A 22,823-nucleotide genomic window follows, 5' to 3' on the forward strand; every position below is an offset into this window, starting at 1 on the left:
TGGATTATTTTCAACATAGAATGTTGAGGTAATTCATCAAAACTCATTGTCAGATATCGATGCTTCGTTTGAAATCGTATTTAAATTCTTGATAACGTGATAGACCGTATTTTAGTAAACTATAGCTTTCAGACACCATGACAAACTGGTTTCTTGTAAAACATTGTCACATTTTCCAAAAATCTCTCAGTCAGCTGTTGAAAGTTTTACCCACAAGTCTGTAGGACCCATTTCAAGATGTACCGATCCTGAAAGGATCACCAAAATCTCATCCTCCGTATTACTCATATCCTTGAGTCGCAAAATCGATCTCATACACCGTAATAACGCGTAAAAAAAAATCGGAACCTCAATTTTCCGATTCAATTAATCGTGAAAGTTTTGTTGCGCATCGCGTCATGTAACAATAACTAATTGAACGATAATATTATTGACAGTAGGACAAGTACTGGGTGAATTTCCATAGTAGAAAACGCATTTAAATAATTTATAAACGGTTGTTATTTACTTTTTCTCTATGTTTAAATATTCGTACACTGAGAAAAATTTCATTTGTCATAGTAACTTGAAAAATTGAATAAAACAGATACCGTTAAAAAAACTGTTTGAATATTGTTGTTCATTACGAAAAACGAGGTACGCCTAACCATTTTGTTTACTCTACTTTTTTAGTTAAACAAGGCTTTAACGTCAATTTATTCTTGCACAAGCGTTAAATTTTCGCAACAGTTACGCGAAAATCCAGCAACAGCGATCGTAACGAGAAAGAACAGTAACGGATACTAGACTTTCCGGTAACGGCTAGAAAACTAATTTTCATTTTCTACCTAGAACTATATTTTGTCGATTGTGGTAAAAAATGAAAATACGTAAGAACTGAGCGGTAACCGGAACTAAAAATTTCTTTCAGTGCAGTACCTGTAAACGTTTCACGTAACGGGAATTTCCCTGAAAATCGCTTATTCGTGCATTGATTCTATGCTGGTGTTCACCGACGAAACAACCGTTTACGTTTAATAGAAAACCTAAAGCGCGGTTTCGTGATGACGATAAGAAGACAGATAACATCGATTTCGAAGCGTGTTGGCCGCCCGCTCCAATCTTGTCTGATCGACCCGTCGACCGCCTCTACTTCAAGTAGCGAAGCCCAATTGTGGGTCAGACGAATGAGGAACGAATTTTGTGTCTGCAGTTAGCGTGGCGCGTAAAATTTACGACTACTAAACAGAGCGCGAGTCGGGTCTGAAATCTTAGAGTATAATTAGATGCGGTGTGATTTTTGTACTAATTATGATGGTAGTAATAATAATTAAAGTAAAAAAAAAAAAAAAAATCACCACACATCCACGGATTCAAGATTTCACGCAATGACTGTGTCAAAGTTTTCTCGTTTCGATAGGAATGAAAGTGAGGGCGGGGGGGGGGGGGGGGGGGGGGGGGGGGTGAAAGTGAGAAATCGCGTTTTCTCATCGGAATTTGTCGAGTTTTTTTTCTCCCCGAGCTTCGCACGGTTTTTCTGATTCAATGTGTCCCTAAAATTAGACACAGTCCAGCTGCCTGAAATTGGATTCCTGTCACGGCTCGGGATGAAATATTTTTCAAGTACTTTGTTCCTGACGTAACGAAATATGAAGTAACAAGATTTTTCTTCCAAGATTAAGTGTCGTTGGAACGGACCCCCCAAAAAAAAAAAAAAAAAACAAGTTATGCAAATTTAATTTCAACGGGTGCGACTGACGATAAATTTAATCAACTGGACATTTTTAGAAGTGATATATTTGGATCAGTCGCATAGAATGAAAGTGAAAAAGAAAACGAGTCACAGAAAAAAAATAAATAAATAAATAATTTAAATTCGATCTCTCAAAATAATCTTTTCGTCATTTCTAACAAAAACAAAAAAAAAAAAATTAAAAATTTCACGATGAAGCATCCTTTCTTTTTTACATCTCGGTTCGATAGCCGTAAATTCAATTTCGGTAGATACGAAGAAAAAAATTTCCTACCAGACTACGGCAAATGATTTTTCTTCCAATATCGAAGAATATTTTCAAGGGCGTCACTTGTCGAGCTGGGTTCATTACCTAAGAAGACACTGAAGCAACGTTTAAAGACGCATTCGACCGTGTCGAATAAGCGGATGGAAATGAAGCTTAAGCACTCGGATGAATTAAGAAAAATACCCCCTTCACCCCTGGCGAATTTCTCCACTCAAAGTGATGAAAAAAACGTTTCCAATTTCAAATTCAGTGACAAACAAGACGTCGCTGACAGATAAAGCAGTTTTAATCGGTGTTTTTTACATTGCAAAATAAAGAAAACTTCCAGACCCGAGAGAAAAATAAAATAAAATAAATAAAAAATTAAGAATAAATGATAAAATCTTCCATGTGTTTTTTCCTTCCCTTTCTTTTTTTTTTTTTTTTTTTCTTCTTTCAAAGTACCTACTAAATATCTTAATTTAAAAACGCGTCCATATTTTTGTTCGACTTGTTGCCAGGAAACGAAGGATAATATTAAAAAATTCCAGACACAAAGTCGAAGGGCTGATCAAAGTGAAGGAGATCATTTGAACTTGAAAGTGGATTGAAAAAATAAAAATAAAATTGAAAAGAATTAAAATAAACTGAAAAGCTGCTCGAAACTTTAATTGGCAGAGTTTCAGCTTCCAATCTACCGGCTCGCTTTTTGTAGAGTGTGCGCAAATCACATTTATTTGGTGTATAAGGGAGAAAGATAAAAAAAAAAAAAAATAAATAAAAATTGTTCAAAACATCATTAGACTGATTTAAATATATACATACATAATTTATACGAAGATAATTTCGGAGAAATTTTGTCGTTAATATTCTATCCTATTAAAGAGGTATTAAAAATCGTGGTAAAAATTTTGTTTGTCATTCTACGCGTGTCTATACTTGAAATAAGTAATATGAAACTTGAAATTTCATGATTAATCGTCAAAGTTGACACGCGAATCGGAATGACCGTATGCAAAATAAATAATATTGACAAAATTCAACAGATAAATGTTAGATTCGCGTAAAATTTCATCCCCATTCGACATCCAACACGCAGCAGTGTTGCAGGGAAAAAGGGGATGAAAAACGAAGGAAGGTAGAAAGGGAAGTAATCCTTCACCTTTTACCCTTATCCACACGTGCACACTCACAGAAATGTAAACACATACACACAGCGATAAGGACAACTCCCCAACAATTTTCCTCTCAGAAGGAAAGAGCTCTCGAGCAAGAGCCACTCACGCGTTAAATTACCAATTACATAAATACCGGTTTCGAGAATCGTGAAAGCGCGGCACACAAAACCGTTTTACGACTTTCTCATATATATTCAAAATGCTCTACGTCTCGCTGACGAAACGCCGTGAAATTCAAACCACGATACCATTGAGGAAAAAAAGTTGACTAACTCATTTCCAACTTTGTATAATATGTATATTATTTTAACAATTATTTATCTACTTCATTTTATTGTTATTATTATTATTATTTTTCTCACGGTTGTTTACGTTTCGAACATCGATCGAATCTCTCTCTTTTTCTTTCGCTTTCTTTCCCAACAATCGGCAACTTCAAAAGTCGCTTATCAGCGTATCTTTTCGAGACGGAAGAACAAAGATGCTAGTTTTTTAGTTACCAATTTCTTTAGCTTTTAGTTCTCAGTTTAGTTTTACAACTTCTTTTTTCACTAATTTTGTTTCTCTTTATTTATTTATCTAAACATTTTACACATATTTAATATTTTACAGATATATACAGCTGTTTTTAATTATTCATTTACTTGTTCGTTTATTTACCTGTTTTATTTAATTTGTTTTATTATATTTTAGTTCTACTTTATTCTATGCGTACTTGTCATCCTCCGCTGTATTTAACATTCAATTTTTCTTTTTACCTTCATAATTCCACGTGCAGATTTTGCTTCTTTCTATTTCTTTCTCATTCGATCTTAATACGCCAATTATTCTTTGAACTGGTGGATAAAAAAAGCCAAAAAAATATCGACTCCAAAAACGTGAATAATTTTAACGGGATTTTTCACTGATTACAAAATTCATTCCACTTTGCCTTTGTTCTTTTTACCTTTCTATTCCATAATTATATCACTATAATTGTAGACTGCATGATTAGTTCGGAGAGTTACTATCGCATTGTTTGTTTCTCGGAGAGAAATGATTGTTTGTTTGTTTTTTTTTCTTTTTATGTGCATACTGGTTACTAATCATCCAAAGTTCTCCCAATTGGGATATTAACTAAAAAATTTCTCCCTTTTGTGTGATTTTTATTAAATTTGTCGCTTTCAAAATGAACAGAATATTTTAGCTAATTGAGATTGTTTTTTATTTCTTTATTTTTTCAGGAAAAATGAGTAAAAGAAAAAGGAGTCACACGCGTTTCACAGGATACAAATTTTGTGCCACTTTTTACAATATTATTTGAATCAGAAAAAAAATCTGTACGCACTGTAAGATGTTGATTTATTTTTTTTTTCTTCTATTAAGCTACAATTCACGAATTACTCGAGTTTCATTTTTATTCGCTTATTGTGACTTTAAACGTCGTCGGTAGTTTCTTCGGGGAATTGATTCAGCTCTTTAAGTATGACGCTGCTCCTTAACTGTTTCCCTGATATCTCAACAAAAGACGTTTGCAGTAGCTTCAAGAATTTTCTTTTTTTCATGCGGACTGAATCAAGTCCAAGTGAGTTGGTTTGACAGATGCGAGTTTTTTTAGACCAGTAGAATTCGGTTAAAATTCAAGGCGGAACGAAATTCGACAAAACGTGACTTCGAATGAAAAAGTTCCATTGGTTAGGAATATTTTTGCAGGAATAGAATCGTTGTGTTACTATTTCTGATTTTAGTGCTAGGAAAATACCGTTTGTCCATTTTTAGCGAATTTCGATTTAGTTGACGCCAATACAATTATTTACAAATCGCTCAAATTAATGTTTCATTTGAAACTTCAATCGACTGAGAAGAGGCACAAGAAAGTTGAAAATATTCAAATGACACAGGAAATTCATAGCGGGCAATTTTGAAATAATTTTTACTACGATTGAAACAAGTTTCAATTTCACATAAGCGTCGATTAAACAATTGACAGTATTTCTATTCGGACCGACGAAAGATTTCTGTTAAATCTTTAACGGAGCTTTTTTAAGTGGAAATTCTTGTGATTTTTATTTTTCTTACAAAGTTAATGGAACATTGTTTCTAAGAAATTAAACTCAATTAACCTGAGCTGCTCGTTTAAAAGTTGTGTTTTATGATTACTCGTATTCCGTACATTTCACCCGGAACTGTTAAACTCACAAGGACCTTCGGATATGCATATTATGTATTTGTGCAGTTCGGTCCGAGATAGTGTAAAAAAGAAAACATCAATTGTAAAAAGGATTTAATGAATGTGCACCCCAATAACCAATTAAATTGAATTTGAGTATTGAAATTGTTTTATTTCGAGACGCTCACTTAATCAATGCGACAAACGGCGAATTGCAGCTAAAAAAAAAAAAAAAAACAATCAACAAACAAACGAATCTTGAAGTGTATATATGAAATCGTAGGAGTCTTATGAAATCTTCCATATAAAGAAATGAGATCCGAAAAAACCTTACAAAGTCCCGTGAAATTTTCAATATTTTATAATTGACACTAACTAAAAAGAAAAACAACGATATCTAGTAATCTGAGGTTCTAGTCTTTTGAAACACCTTGTAACCGTAATTGAACTCTGGTAATTTGGACTTCGCAGTTAATTAGTTTTCCAAGTGAATAACCGTTGGAGAAACAATCCTCGTTCGATGAATTCTTGTGTTCGACCCGTCGATTTCTTGTCGTGTAAAGCCCTGGACTATATTTACTTAGGGCATGTTTGGGTGAACTCTGTTTTAACGCGCACTTTACGGCCTCCGCCGCTGTGCCCATAACTGTAATACCTTCCCACTTCTGAACCCTCTCTACCTACACGTACAACGAGTTTCATGCACAGAGTGGCTAACGGGTAAAATTCGTCAATAAACACATGCCTCAAGTATTTACCGATCCGATCTAAAATTTGGACACCCCAGTAGGTACAAGGAGAGTTTCAAGTACAGCTTTCCGTTCCAACATTTGCCGACACTTAGCCAATGACACAAACCTTTTACCCTCAAAGATTCTGAAAACGTTGTGGAAAATCGTTTGTGTCTCGACTAAGTGTCGGTAAGCGTCGGTAAGGGAATCTGCATACACAAATTTTTGTGTGTACCGAATCGCCACCTCGTAAAACTTCTCGACGATCTTTTTGCACTCTGTCACTTAGTGGCACCAATTTTTCTCGAATTTCAGCAGCCTCTGACTTTTCCGGAATGAAGAAATTCCCCGACTATTAACGGTTTTTCCCTCATACTTAATTTATTGCCGTCATATGATGAAACGGAGGTAGGAGGTATAAAATGAGAATCGCTGGAATTCGGCTCATATTGGGTATGATTAAGAATCAATCTACTGGAACGAAAACACACTGTTCAAATACTAAATTTCAACTGTGATAAGACACCTTGTTATTAAAAATGTTGATCAAGTCAAATTGTTGGTAATTTTTTTTTTTCAATACATAGTTGCAATAATTCCATTGAAAAATAGTTCATTTTATTCATAGTTAAATTCCTCACAAATTACTTTCATCGGGTTGTTTTTTTCTTTTAACGTATCGTGCATTCTTGAAGCATGATATAAAATTTTCTAAATTCGTCGTTTTTTGTTTCGTTGAAAGAACTTTTAAAACAGGAATGAATAGAAAGTCGCAGGGTGTTTTCTCACGCCCAGAGATTTCACAGTGAAAAAGAAGAATGAAAAACACGTTTGTTGACGAGTCAAATCTGATAAGAAGATGGACGAGTTCCGATTTCTTTTGTTTTACTTTCTTTCTTCCATTATTTACGTTCCGTTTTCTCCCCTCTTTATTCTCATCGCGTTGCCTCTCAACCTCGATAAAGAGTTTCGAGGACATACGCAGGGGATCGAAGGTCGAGGATACAGGCTGACTCGAGTTTCAGGTGGGAAAACTGAATTTATAGCCTGTGAAGGTATACACAAGAGGGTGAATCGGATCTCTGACGTTGGGGATTTCTCATTTCTAAGATTAGCACCGTGCGTTAAATTTTCACCCCTTGAGGAAAACCCGTTTCTCTTTCTTTCGATTTTTGACAGTCTCTGCAATCTCTTGCACTCTCAAATTTTTATCTTCGTCACATTTATTTTTCTCTTCTTATTATATTCCATCTACAATGTAATACTACGCTGAAAGATCTCTCGTTCGCTAGTTTCAAGTTATTTTAAGTTACCCTCCAAGTCTGTGACCTTCTTTCTTACTCGTTTTATACTTTGGGGTGCTCACTCTGGTATAATGAAAACACGTTCTATTTTATTCTATTCTATTCTCTCTCTCTCTCTCTCTCTCTCCTTTAATTCTCTAGACTCCCTGGCTCTCTTCGGTAATTTGGGAATGAGTCTGAATTATCAACGCCGTTGTATCCCGGCTCGCTTTTATCATCTCGTGATGGTAGTTGGCTGTATACGCCGCACGGGAGTTGAAAAAGCGAAGGGAAGAGGATGAGAGTACAGAAAGGGTGCTCGAATAAAACGAAGCGTAAAATATTTCTCAGGAGTAAGGCAGGCATTCGTTTGTGTCCGTGTAGTTGTTATACATTTATGGCCCCGCCTGTGTTACGCAGGTGTGCGGGTAGATAAATAAATCTTCCTGCAAGGTGTTATTCGCGTAAAAACTTCGGTTATTATCACCCCTCGAGTTTCGCGTAATTTTCCTCCCATCGCCCTTACGCTTTAAGTATTCCTTCTTCAAGACGAACTTTCAAACCATTGTGTTTGTATCTTGATATACTTCTCAACTAAACGTACGCAGATTTATGAAACATTGTCACGATTACAAACTGCAGCTGGTTTGAAATAAGAAATAGGCGAGTTTCAAACCGAGATTCCGAATTAGGAACTAAAAAAACCGTCCGATACGATATTGCACGTTGATCCGAATAAATTTTACAATTTTCATTCAAAAATTTTATTCCGTCTTCAATTAAGAAACTTAATTAATGCAGCGTGCGATTTCTCGTCGCTAAAATTAAACAACGATCCTTGAATTCAAAGGGATTTTCAGAGAGGCAAAAAAAAAAAACACAGAAAACTTTCTACAGTGCGAAGTGAATCCATAAAAGTTTTGAATAAACCCCTGAATATTCAATTAGCGTAATCTAAAACTACAACGAAAATTTCCGTTAACCAAAAGGAAAAAAACTATTATCATTACAATTTGCAGTGACTTTGGCATATTTCGCACGATTGTTATTCAAGTATATTCATGTCATATTTATATATACATCGTCAATTTGACAGAATGTTATCGTACCTAGTTTACGCCCATTTGCCTGCAGTGTCTGTGTACACTGAAACGTATCAAAGTCAATAACAAGTCAAATTATAACCCCTCGGTCCATTTAAGCACGACATTACGCGATCGACTGATCGACTGACTGACAGCCGAATAAAACATGTAAATAGGGACAGCAGCTTTCAGAAGTTTACTGAACTCTGAGATCGATCAAAAATACGCACAGCCTGTCGGCCACGAATCAATTCCCTGCGTGTCAACTTGACGAAAGTTCGAGTGGACGGGAAATCTGAATTTTTTACCATCTGGCATGCTCGACGCAGAGAGTTTTTATTTCCTCTATTAGCCGGTCGAAGCGGCTGGAATATATTTTCGAAAATATACATATATAATTCAGTTTTATTTATTGACAAAAATTTGTCTCTTAGGTCCGGTAGTTTCTTCGATGCAAAGTACAAAGTTCACTGTAAAATTTTACCGAGTGACTCTGTTCCTTTTTTCATATTTATTTAATTCAAGTTAAAATTCGGGTAGGGATTTCGAATAAGGCTTGAAACACAGCTTGGATCATAAAATTAAAAAAAAAAAAAAAATGGAAGTTGAATAAAAAATCTGATAATTTTATCCTTCCTAGAAATTTCAACAACAAAAAAAGTTGAAAATGTAGCTTACGATTCTATTTAAATGTTGATGCATAACAAGATTCAAAAATTCCTCTCATTTAAAATTTGACGAATGTGAAAAGCTGCTGGAAATAGTTTCTCACGTAACAAATCGAAAGTAACTCGGCTTGCCGAAATTTTTTTTTTTCACAGCGAGATTAATATATTCCACGTCTAAAAATCTTTCAAGAAATACTCGCGAGTTTCATTTCAGACGATCGCGTGATGCCGTATAGTTATCTCCAAATTCTGAAAGAGCTATAAATTTTGCTCAATAAATGGTAGCAAACTTTTCTCACAATCTGTGCTGAATAATACATAGGAATAAATTATCCGAGAATAGACCAAGTTAATGGGTTAAATTTACTTGTGAATGGGTTGCGATGTATATGCATACATATACATACACATACACAATGTATATACGGCAACGTGGATAAATCGATTACGCTTCTCGTTGCCAAGTGGAGGCCGCTAATCGTTGACTAATATTCGCACCCAATTTGTTTGCTTGTAGAAACATGCGTTTCTACATCACTCAAGTAGCACTTGACCTATCCTCATAGCTGACATTCGATCAAAGCACAGCTGCTGTCACGTCATAGCTGTCCGATTAGCGAGCAGAAAATTTTCCGAATCACGTATATATATATATGTATATACGGGGCATTCCAGGACATTTCGATAAAGATTTTACATCGATGTCTCAGATTGGTTTTATAATTTTTTGTATGAATGTACGTAACAAAATACGCAATCGCGATTTTTTTTTAATGATATTTTCGACCCAGCGTATCTGAGGTACGATTTGAAAACTTGACAAACAAAAAACCCACTTTCTGAAATCTTATAAGATTCAGAAAAATCTCATCGAATATAAAAAAAATTTTTCACACCTGTTGGAGGATGAAGATTTCGTAACTTCGAAAGATAAATAAGAAAAATGGAAATAAAAAAAAAAAAAAAAAAACATTATTATTGTTGGTTACCATTTTTGGTGTAAGAATGAACACAAAAACTCGTTATAATGTGGAACGAAAAACACCTATTCAGAGAAATATTATAATAAGCTTTTATGATCATTCCCAAAAGTCACTTAATGTTGCTGTATGTATTATTTTTATTTATTTATCACGGAGAAATTTCAAGTTGCGGATACATATTTCTTTTTTTTACGTATCCTCGTAACTCCAACGATATTTAGAAATATCAATAAACCACAAAAAGTGAAATTTTTCCCATCGTGTTGGGAGGAAATTAAATTTTTCACGTGTTGGTGAATTCCCGTTTTCGCGAAGAGCGCAACTTTTATTTTTTTATTTTAATTTTTTTTTTTTCTTTTCTTCACAAAATGATTATAAGCGAACAGGTTCGATTATTCTGTACTGAAATATAAGAATAAATGGTACGAAAAACGTTACACCTACTAATATGGATTCATCCGGCCCGGCCCCAAGGCAGAAAAAAAAAAAGATAAATGGAAAAAGAAAGAAAGAATGAAAGTGAGGCTGGGAAAATTTTTCGCAAAACCTTGTACATATATACATGTATATATAAGACTGATATTATATTCGGGAAGTGTGTAACGTCGAGGGTGAATAAATTTGAGATAAACGATGTTCACCCAACGATCAAATAGAATTGCGCGTACGATTGGACTCGTATAAACGTGAAAAAAAAAAAAGAATTCATTCTTACTAAGGATAAAGGAAAAGAGGATATCTTCACAATCTTCTCTTAACCGAGGACACGTATATCAATGGATAATAACAATATTATGAACAGACAATATGCGTGACTTAATTATCATCCCAATTTTTTATCTTCCATTTACCCAGACGTTCGTAATAAGGTTATCATTTTTCAGTTAATTTCAAATTTAAAAACTCAATTTTTATTTTTCTGCCATCTCAAAAATTTCGCAGCGTCTAAATAGTCACTTTTTCGGGAATAAAAAAGAAAAAGAAAAAAAAAAAAAAAAAAGAAAACAAAAAACCTATCATTTGTCGGCCACTCATGAATTTGTGATTAAAAAAAAAAAAATTAATCACGCGAATTTTCCTCCGAGAAACTTGGCAAAAATCGCGGATCATTAAATATGAAAACGAAACGAAACGAATCAACCAAAAAATTACAATCAGTTTCGCGTTCAGAAACGATTCAGAATTATCTTAACACAAATTAAATTCGTCAAAAACGAACGTTGCGTATAATTTTCGCGTAGATTTGAATACGCGGTTTGAGGGTGACAAAAAACAAAAAAAAAACAAAAAAAAAAACCAAAATGAATTCACCAGTAAATTAGAGAATCAAATTTTTTCTTCCACCGAATAATGCTCGGCATTGCGGATAGAAAAAAATTACCCCCGCGTTGGCAGTTTTTATTACAATTCATCGATAGATCGATTTTATCTCGAGACTCGGCGAGATTCGGTGCAAGAAATTAAACCGTGGGCGATGTCTTTTGACGTTACGGTGTAGATGGAAAGATATGGTCGACTCGACGATTCTGCTGGATCCGATAAAGTTAATACTGACGGACAGGGGTGAACGGGGAATGAAAGAGTGGAGGAAGCCGGGGGGGGGGGGGGGGGGGGAATTGAACAAAAACACGATAGGAAAAGGGTTCGGTTTTGGTTCGCCCGAGTAAACCGCACTTTCACGGAAATTTACCAACCCATCCGGGCTGGACAAGCGGTTTCTACATGGTGACAGCTGCTTCCGAGGATGGAACGATTCGTTTACCCGGACTGCCTTTTCTACTTTGTAAATGTTTCCGGGTCAGTTGGGTGAATGCGCCAAAATTTCGTTGCTTTCGCTGCTTCGTTCGGCGCAGAGAATCGTAGAATTTGGAACTGGGATTTGGAAATTGGAAAAAGAAAAAAGAAAAAAATTAAATCAACCGTACGAGTGTTTTGGAATTTTCAAAGGATCTTGTCTGTATATACAAATTCAATCTAAGGTAGTCGGTCCGTTTCTTTTTTTTTTTTTCTTTTCTTTTCTTTTCTCATGCTCTTATCGCTGAGAGAATCGGAAAAACTTCTCCAACGGTTGTTGAAAAAGTTGGGAAATTCTTTCTAATACTTGGAGCAATGAGAAAATTTTCAATAATACGACCGGCGAAATCGTTTTCACTGACGGATATCAGTGACGAATTCTGGAAATTCTAGAAAAAAAAAAAAAAAAGTCAAATCAAGCTCAAGGAACTTTCAAACACACATATCGACGAACAACATGGATCGAAGATAGAAAATGATCCGCAGCTATTGTTCGAAAGTTGGGATAGTGTTACGATTTGGAATTTTGAATAATCGCGTCTATATCCTGAAAATCTTTGTCGAAATTGTTAGTTTTCAATGTTTACCAATTGCGTTTAATAAAAGTAAACAAATAACTTTTGCCTCGTAGGGATGAAAGACCGGAGAGAAAGCTTTCGAAAAAAGTTACAAGATAAAAAAAAGTCAGTTGTCGGAAAGTAAAATTGCGTATCGAGAAAGCGGATGAAATTCTGAAAGGAAAAAGAAAAATCGTCAGTAAAAACGTTCGTACGTTCATTCGCAAATTTTAATACACGGTTTAATTCCTGCAATGAGTGACCGCGTTTTTTTTTTTTTCAAACGAGAGAAAAGCAGGTCAGTTGAGGATGAGAATGAATTATTAGAGAACGTCACACCGAGCTTTTGGTCCGCATCGGCTTGAAAATAAGAGACAACACGCTGTCCATAAATCACGGTTCATTTTTCAACTTGCCATTTAACTTTTTACTTGTCGTTACGTAAGCGGGTGTATAATATATATATATACCCATAAAACAACAAATCGGTATTACGCACGGTCTTAATTACTGTCGGTCAATTTCATCCGTGCATCCGGAAAAATTCGTAGATCGTATGACGCGTAAAATATATGGGGAATTCCGTGCAAAAACAACCAACGTCTGACCCTCACCGTTTTTGATTTCGTTTAAAAAATTTCGTGTATGGTCCCAAATTTGAAACAGTAGCCTGAACTTTTTCAGATTTTTTTATCCCACAGCTCGATTATTTATAAATAATTGGAGTAATTTTGAAAAGGTCCTTTTTTAAAAATCTCGAACAATTCTCTGAAACTATATTTTCTATTTCAAACATTTTTAATGCCGGACCCATATTGGATCGATTTACTTTCCATTCTTTTGTCAGAACTTTGAATTTTTTTTTTTTATATCAACTAAAACATTGTTTAAACGGTCAGAAAATTCGTGGAAAATTTTAGAGACTTCTTTTTCGCAATTCTTTTTTGGCTCATTTAACTTTTTTTCATCAACTTCATGAAGAAATTACTCTAGAAATGTTTCGAGTGGAAAATAAAAGTTTTCAAAACTTTTTGGGAATTCTCAGAACGTTCAATCGATGTTTAATTTATCAAAAAAATTCAAAGTGGAATAGAAAAAAAATCGGTCCGTCATGAAAATGGTCTTCAAATTTTTACCGAAAAGTCTAGTATCCGTTACTATTCTTTCTCATTACGATCACTGTTGCCATATTTTCTTGTAACTGTTGCGAAAATTTAATGCTTGTGCAACAATAAATTGACGTTAAAGCCTCGTTTAACGAAAAAAGTAGAGTAAACCTCGCAAACTGATTTTGCGTTTCAATTACCAAAAAAGAATCGACGATAGCGCAAAATGTTTACGCGTACCTCGTTTTTCGTAATTCCAACAATATTCAAACAGTTTATTAACGATACTTGATTTACTGAATTTTTCTAGTTACTATAACGAATGAAACTTTTCTCAGTGTATATTTTGCAAGCGGGTGAAATTTTCCTGCGATTATTTTTGAGTAGTTTCATTTATTTATTTATATTTTTATTTTTTTTTTGTCTCAATTGAAATCAAACTTGTTGTCACGTTATTAATCTTGCTGATAAATGCATATCAGAATTCCAAAACTTGGTACAAAGGCTGGAGAACCTTGAGGACTGTGAAAAGATGGGATCGGCAGTTTTTTTTTTTTTTTTTCTTTCCACAATTTTTGTCAGTCGGTGAAAAGGTTGGCAAAAAGATAATAAACCAGTGAAACGCGAGGCGCGAAGCGACAAGCGTGGCAAGCCGTTAAAAAAGTTGAACTTTTCCTAGACTCGTATCATAATCCTCTCAAGATCTTATCTCTATAATTGCCTGTCTTACGCTTTCCAATCTTCTTCTTCTCCATAATTTCACGAACCCTCGTATTAAACGTCATTTTTGCGAAACAGCTTATTCCCTTTCCTCGCTTTTAAAAATTCGTCAAAAAAGTACACAGAACGTTGTATAATAAATAAAGACGAGTTTCGCAAAGACGGTAAAATTTTTTTAAGGGATCCAGTAATAAATATATATATATATATATATTTTCTACATGAAGATTACGTTTTTAATGGTATATTAAACTAAATCGATTTCATTTACAGCTTTGAAACTGTTCGAAACTCGCGCGAAATCCGATAATTAAATTTCACTAAGTATAGTTTGATAACGGAAAGAAAAATGACTGTGTAAGAATAAAATGAAATAAAACAAATCGACGAATAAGGATCAACGAAAAATACGTAAATAAATAAGAAATGCTAACCGCGTAAGGGGTGAAATTTTGATAAACATTTTTCAGCGGTTATGATTTACGAGTATATCGTTAGAACCTAAATTAATTAACTCTTATATATACGTCCGGGGAGTTTTTCTTTCTTATCCTTATCTTTATCTTCTGAAAGAGACAGGCTGCCTACTTTTCAAGATATATATATATACACATACATATATGCGTACGAATATAATACGCGTATAATTAACAGGCGCCGCGGGCAATTCGGCTCTGAAATCACGATTCAAGAACGACGAACTAAAACCGTCGGCCGCAAGCTCGGCAAAGTAAATCTCTTGCCTATGTACTAAAAATCTGAAGCGGAAAACAAATCGTTCCGGGATTTGAATTTTAACGATAAATCTTTGAAATTCACCGACGCGACGATTGAATCGTCAACTGATAGCGATGATCGTTTTATGTCTTGGGGAAAAATGAGTATAAGAAATTTGAAGAAAACTTACAGTTTCGGTGAAAGTTTTTGTTTTTTTTTTTAAGAAAGCTCGCAAGCTTTTACTTCGGACTTATAACGAGGATGACGATCAAAATGAAAAAACAAAATAGGTAGACGAATATTGCATCGTCAACACGAATTTTGAGTCAAAGTTACAAATGTCAAATTTTGATTTCTACCGCGTAACTAGTAGAAGAAAAAAAACCAGTTTCGTTAGATAAATGTTGCTTTTTACTTCAACGTGCTGTTTATAATATCGAGCAAATGATTCAAGACTTATTTATCAACGTAAAAAAAAGACAGGAACAAACTCGATGTATAAAATAAAACTTTATTTATTTGAACGTAAACTCGTGAGAAAAAATGTTTTCTCTTCTGTTGACCTGTGTTACAATTAACCAAGTCTTTGCGAATGTATGTAAGTCTGATAAGCAAGCGTAAAAAATATACTATTCCTAATTTTACTGTTCTTTGTCCGGGTGAAAAAAAAATAAATAAATAATTACCCATAAGAAGAGACATATGAGAAAACGACAAATTCAACACCTCGAGGTATTATAAATACAAAAGCTTAAGGTCGTCCGAGCAATTTTCCTCAGCTTGTGATTATCTCCGCGAGGAGATTGGAATATCCAACCCTCCACTTCCGCTCGCAGCCACTGGCTGGTATTCCACATTCAAACAATGCTCGTTACAGAGTAGACACTCAGTTATCAGACCCTGCACCTCGTTTAAAAATCCTTATTGAATAACGAACAGGCCTACATATCGGATGGGGGTCAGAAATTAGAAAAACCGAAAATCAGAATGGCCAGAATACCGAATTTAATAATCTCGAATAACAAATGTGAGAGAACAGATAATATCAGATATTTTAAGTCCCTAATGGTGCTCAATAAAAAGCTGCGGTTTACCTGAAATTTATTTAGTAGAGTTTTTATTATTATCCGAACCCACTTACTTCAGAAAACGTTGACCCAAGAATTTAGAGATGCGGAATTTAATAACGTATAGAGTCAATGTTCCGGAGAACGAATTTGTAGAAAGTTTCGTATTCTCAAATGTCCAAATATTATAAAAATAAAAGTTGGAACTTGATCATCCAGAAACGGCGGAAAACTGATATCCGGAATGTAGAAGGGTCATTATTCAGAATCGTAAAATTCGGAAAGATCGGTATTCCGAAAGCAACAGACTAATCTATTTTGACTTGTAAAATGTTTTATATACAGAATAAAAGAAATTCTTTGGTGCGTCGGGCGTATCTTTTCATCTGCAATATTTTTGTCTCATTAAAAGATTGAATACGATTTTTGATACGATAAACTTATATTTCTTGACTTCCCATACGATACGAGTTATCGATACTTCTGACATATCGAGATTCTTCATTCCGACGATTCTGACATGCTGCAATTCTAGATTCCGAGCATTCTATGAGATTACTACTCGGAGTTCTAACCGTTCTGATTCTTGATCCTTCGCATTAATGAATTCGAATGGATGAAAATTCTACTTTACGATGCATCCGAAGGTTATTTGTTTGTGTTCAGCTCATTCTGAAAATTGCCTTTCGGAATTTTCACCAATTGTACATCTGCGTATGTGCACGAGAAAAAGGGCGGTTAATTATAAAAAAAAATAAATCGAAATCCATCATTGCGGTGAATTAACCGCGGTTATTATTGTTTTTTGTTATCAATTTCCGTTACCGTAATTCGTGTTCTTTAAACTTTTTGTTCTTCAATTAAGCAAACTATGCCGATGTAATTACAATTGTAACATCGATATTGTAATGAGAATTCAAAGGTTCGAAAACACCGATAAATCTCAAGTCAAATTCTTAATCGATGGAAATTTAGGTCTTCAAACGGAATAAAAAATGGAGTATTAAAAATTTGTGCGTCTTATTGCACCGCGTGAAAGTTAAATTCTTAATGAAACAAATGGCTCGAAAATTCGAACTACTTGCGGCTATGAATTGAGGGAAAGAGTTGCGAAATGTTCGCGTTTTTTTCAATTTATTTCTAACGAGGAAAAAAGATGTACATGCGGCAAATAGAATTTTTTTTTTTGTAAAAGAGATAATAAAAAAAAAAACCGAACCGAACTTTCATGAATTAATAAACTACTTTCAATCGATACAAAAATAGTGCGAAATTGAATGACGGTTGTTTTCAAGTATACCAACTTTTTGCCTGTTTTTGTTTTTTTTCTAAATTTTCTACAAGATAAGATTCCAATTTGTTTGATACGATTCGAGCTCGTCATTTTCGTTGTTGAAACACTTTTCGCACAAATACCAATAATTTGGCGAACGATTGTAAAACGTGGGTTTGATAAAAAAAAAAAAAATAATAATTGGATACTTTTACAATTTCACGATTCGAATTGTTATTGTTCGAAAAACACAGCACGAAATATCGTTGAAACAACGATACGAGCTTAACGAGATGATTGAACAAAAAAAAAGTTTAATTTCGAATTAATCTTCTACGCGTTCTCAAAAGTTTTCTTTAAAAAATCACTCGTTTGCATTCGAGCAAGGGATAAAGTGTAGAGAAACTCGGCGTCGCCTGTTTCGAATTAGGTAATCAGTAGAGTTACCTCATACATTATAATATATGAGCAAAAAGGGTAAATGAGTTCCATCCATAATGCATAACATTAAAATGACTCTGTTTGCAACGAAAAGTGGGTTTTCGCCATCGTTGTAACAACGCTTCTACAAGGGTCGAAATGGTCGAGTTCTCAGCGCCGAATTACTCATTCAGTTACAAGTTAATTATGTATTCCACCGACGAGTTCCGGCCGTATATCAAACCCAACGAAATAACAGGTCTGCGGGTTGAGGGAAATCCATGATAATCTCTGCCTTCGTCAAATTCGATGTATATATATATATATATATATATATATATATATATACGAGTATGCAGCGATTGTGTATTTTACATTTGACTTTGGGCTGATTCAGAAGTATAACCTAAGATTTATTGTTTTTAAAGAACAAGAAGTTTCATCGAAAAATTCATTCTATAAATTATCGTCAGGCCATAAAGATAAATCACCGAAGTGTTACATGCCTCAAGTGGAAAATTTATTTCCAGGGAAACTATTCTTCTTTCTTCGAATAAATCTCGAAAATAACAAGTTTCTTGTTTTTGTTTTTTATCGGATGAAAGCGATATTGCGAGGCGCGTAATTCTTATTACTGTTATCGTTGTCATTTTCGGGCAATAAAACCATCCAAGTGCACAGTTTGATTACCGACATGTGAGAAGTGAAAGGCAATAAAAGAAGTCAGAAAAAATACCGAGGACAACAACGAATGAGAGTAAAAACAGCAAAAATAAAGGACAAGAAAGTCGTTTCTTCTTCTATATATATATATACTTTTTTTTTTCTAATTTTCTCTCCTCTTCGAATATATATTGACACGGTTCAAAGAGAATCTCTTTTCATCTCCTTTCGATAGCCGGTCTTTGTGTACGAAACACAGATGCAAATAGATCAAACGGATGCAGACTTACGCGTAATATCCTTCAATGCAAGCACACAACTGACGGGGATTTGAGTCAAGCTTTATTTAGTTTGCGTATCGAATAAGGTATATTAGGATTTTTACAAAATGAAATTCTGCAATGTATTTTATATCGTAAGTGCAACAAGCGTAAAAAGAAGTTTGAAGCATGCGCGATTGCCTCTTTTCGAAGTTTCTAATAAATTGCTTCGGGACACTGTTTCAATCGTGTCATCAATAACCTTTTGAATAATTAACAATATCGTACGAATATTCTACAATGGAGAATAAATTATCGGGATTGTTTAAATAATATAAAGAAAGCTCGCAGAAACATTATGGAAATTGGTTGGATTTTTAGAGACTCCAGTGCATGAGAAACTTTTGATCGGGTGTCGTTGTTATACGTTTGATTAAAAATTTATTCACCAGTCTACGGAATACTTTTACGAAAGGTGAAAATACCGAGATAAACGAGTGTATACATTTATACGCGATCATTGGGTACGAAAAAAAACTGCCAATCGTCAAAGTTCCCAACGAACAAAATAGACAATAAAACAGAGTTGAGAAATAAAAAAAAAACTATGATAATATTCTCGCCCGGATGGAAAACGATCGAGGAAATGAAACCGGAATATAAGGAAAAATGGGGGGAAAAAAAAACATGGAGAAGATGAAAGAGACAAAGAGGAAAGAAAGAGTTTCTCCACTGGTTGCAGGTGTGACGTCACGTAGAATTTTGAGGGAGTTATGAAATAGTCTTATGGAAAGCGAGGAGAGAATAAAATTATGAAAAGGGTTAAGCGACGCAGCGACAGGATAAAAAGGAGGAGGAATCGCGTGTCAAATGAAAGCTTCCGCGCGAATCTTGAAGCCTGCCTTGAATAATAAAAGCTCTCTAAGGTTATCATGGAAATAAGTATGTACGCGTTCAAACACCGGGAGCAGCTGTTGCTCCTGGAGAGGGGAGAAGGATGCGAGACCGAGAAACATGATCCTGTATCCAGGACACGACCTGGCCGCTCCATAATTTACTACGGGGCAAAGTTGACGACGGGACGGGAGGTTTCGCTGATCACTGTAATATAATACATGCACATATGTTGTATACCGGGACAATCTCTCGAAACTTGAAAACGAACCGCGCATGCGCCAAATAATTAAATCTCATTGGTAGGCGAAATCTTCCCGCAGCGATATTCTTGTCCGCGATGCAGGCCGGCCAACCTACGCAAAATGTATACGTTTGAATTTTCAAAGAGCACAAGCGTTGAATTCCGACCGTTCTTCGAAGAATCAACTTTCCGACCCGATAACAAATGCTTCTCAAACCTTTCCGAGTCGCTGCCTCGATTATTCGCGATTCTAACCTCGAAAATTCGTGTCAACCACATCGCCGGCAGAAACAGTTTGACGGCTGAAAACTCGGGTTGGCCAGCCTGCGCGAAAAGCCGATAAAACTCGCTCGTGCGCGGTTCATTTTCAACTTTCAAGAGATTCTCCCGGTACGCATAGAAAATTGTTCCAAGATGAAGTAAACTTTTATCTTACCTTATGCGCCGACCCCTTCGGAAGTTGGCAGGCTTGATGAAACCACCTTCACGCTGCCTATTGTACAGAGTGAATTGCATGGACCGTCGTCTACTAAAATTTAATACGCATGCGCCGTAAACCGAGAGCAAATGTTTCGCCAAGCGGCCAACTGTCGCTAACCTCAAACATTTTGACAGCCAAAAACTGTCGACATTTTTTAGGTTGGTTACTCTGACGAACAGCCGATCTTAGATTTTAACACCTCTGCGTTAAGTCTTAGCAGACGCCGTTCCGTGCATTCGTTAGAAATTCACTTTGTATACACCGGCGAATTTTCACTGGAAAACAAAATCACATTAAAGCTCAAGCAACTACGTTTTAAATATGTTCTAATATTAGTTGAGAAATTCTCAATTTCACGATCAATTTGGAACGAGTTTGCAAAGTTCTACGTTATATGTAACGACAATGATTTAATTGTAAGTTGGTATTGTTATAGGAACGAATGGAGCATTTTTTACGATTCCAGAATAACTCTTAATTTTATATTTTAATCATTGAATGTTGAAATAAACAATTACCGTTTTTTGCATCGTCACTGTGACGTCACAACTTGATTTATTCTCCTTTTTTTTTTTCACCAGTTTTTCGGATTTACAGGTAAGAATTTTCAATCACGATTTACGGTTGTATAAGTTATTATTTTTCACGCCCGAGTAGAAAATTGTTCCAATCGGAAATTCGTAATAATCAGAAAATTGCTTAAAAATTGCACAAATCAAAATTCTCTGCAACAACGTCGCGAGAGAAAAAACAAAAAAAAAAAATCAAAAACAGTTGACTGACGAAAGTAAAAATCGTTTCTAACTAGTCAAAATTCGTAAATTGTCAACTTTTATTCGATGACGTATTTTGTTTTTCATTTTTACATCTCGAAACTTGAACGTTCGCTATTGAAAAAGTAACGAAAACGTAGACTTTTCTGACAAATCATTGTTCAAATAAATCGTTTTCATTCCGAGTACAGCGGAGTTGAATTTTAAACCGCACGAAGCGGCGTAAAATATTTCCGAAATCCACCCCCTCGAGGAAATCGACGAGAATAAATGATATTTACACCCAAAATTCAGATTCGTTGAAGAAACGGGAAACTTATTTAATTGGCACTTCGCGTCACTCACACACACACACACGCACACACACACACAAACAAAACTATCGCGACTCGTTTCGTCGATTTTGTGGTCCGCGCAGATCGGATGAACGACAAGAACTGAAATTGTCGATCCCGATTTTCCGATCTTGGTTCGCGTCTCGCGCATGCGTAAATACCGGATATTTTTGTTTTGGAAACAGCGAATTCGACGCTTCGAGTACGACGACAACAAGTTCTCTGTGTACCTGGAAGGCTTTGCTTACATGCTTGAAGATGACACTGAACGCTCAATCGCTCGATCGAGTGTGACTTTGAGCTACGGCATTTTTACCCTTTCTTTTGCAACATTCGGAAAAGAACCGAGTAAAATTGTTTGGATTTTCTTTTACAATTCGCTTTATTGCATGTTGTGTAAATTAAAATTTTTCAATATAGCGGTATAGATGATCTCTACGCGGATAATATTCAGTTTGGTGTTGGATTTTGTTGATCGTTGTCCTGTTATTTTTAAATAAACTGAATATTCGAAATCAAAATCATTTCAGATGCCTCTTGTAAATATTCAGTGAGTATGTGAATTTTTGAGTCTAGAAAATCAACTCGAGGGTCTTTTGTTTTTTTTAGAGAATTTCATACCCTACAAGAATATGCCTTGAACATCTTTTTATCTCAAACGGTTTAAAAGTTACAGCGTTTTTAATGGAAAAAAAAATTTCTTGCGTGTTGTTTAAATGGGATATTTCAAATGGCCAGCGACACTCTTTAAAATTGAGCTAAAAATTTTTCCAAACGGGAGAATTTTTTTCTCAGTAAATAGGTCCTTTTAAAAAAAATAATTATATATATATATATATATATATATATTTACATCACCCCTCCGAATTTTCTCATTCAAATTGTACTAGAATGTTTTTGAAACCGCGTTATTTAATATTTCGAATACGCAACGACAAGAAATACGTAATTAATAAAGCACTCTCACAGGCTGTCCAACAATAAATTCACCGTAAATATTTAAGACCTCGTAGACAAAATTTTTCAATTTTTCCACAAATTTTTTATTTCAATGAATTCTCAACACGTGACTCGAGGCGAGAGATGAAATTTGAAAAAAATTCTCGCCATCCGTTCGAGATTCGTCAAAGCACCGTTACATTGTTCCCTGAATCAGAATTCGCAACGAATATTCGATGGGTCTGGAAATATAAGCTTCGCCTCGCCTCGACGTAGATCCTTGCAAATTCTGCAAGCTTCCCACTCTCTCGGCGTTCTCTCACTCTATTTCCATCAACCGCAATGAACCTGTCTTCTCTCACGTTGCCGGACCGCATCGATCTCTCCCATAACCCGCGGCTACCTTTCTCGCAAAATTTCATCCCTCACCGGCACACGGCTGTCGGGCTCGATCAATCCGGATGAATCGCGAATAAGGAGAAAACGAAAAACAAACGGAAAAAAAAAAAAAAAAAAAAAAAAAA

The 22,823-nt window shown here is 35.1% G+C and overlaps 2 protein-coding genes across 2 annotated transcripts in view; one reads left to right on the plus strand and one right to left on the minus strand.

Moving 5' to 3' along the window:
- Positions 1 to 20,225, minus strand: part of l(1)G0320 (signal sequence receptor subunit 1 l(1)G0320) — a 122,351-nt gene extending 102,126 nt beyond the window's left edge. The window contains exon 1 of the mRNA XM_069134494.1: positions 20,208 to 20,225. The gene's annotated coding sequence lies outside the window, so the exon portion shown is untranslated. The remainder of the gene's footprint in view (positions 1 to 20,207) is intronic.
- The window catches only part of 5-HT2B (5-hydroxytryptamine receptor 2B), an 80,505-nt gene that overhangs the window by 1,653 nt on the left and 56,029 nt on the right, over positions 1 to 22,823 (plus strand). The gene's annotated exons all lie outside the window — the stretch shown is intronic.

This window comes from Neodiprion pinetum, chromosome 3 (assembly GCF_021155775.2).
Source record: "Neodiprion pinetum isolate iyNeoPine1 chromosome 3, iyNeoPine1.2, whole genome shotgun sequence".
Lineage (NCBI taxonomy): Eukaryota > Metazoa > Arthropoda > Insecta > Hymenoptera > Diprionidae > Neodiprion > Neodiprion pinetum.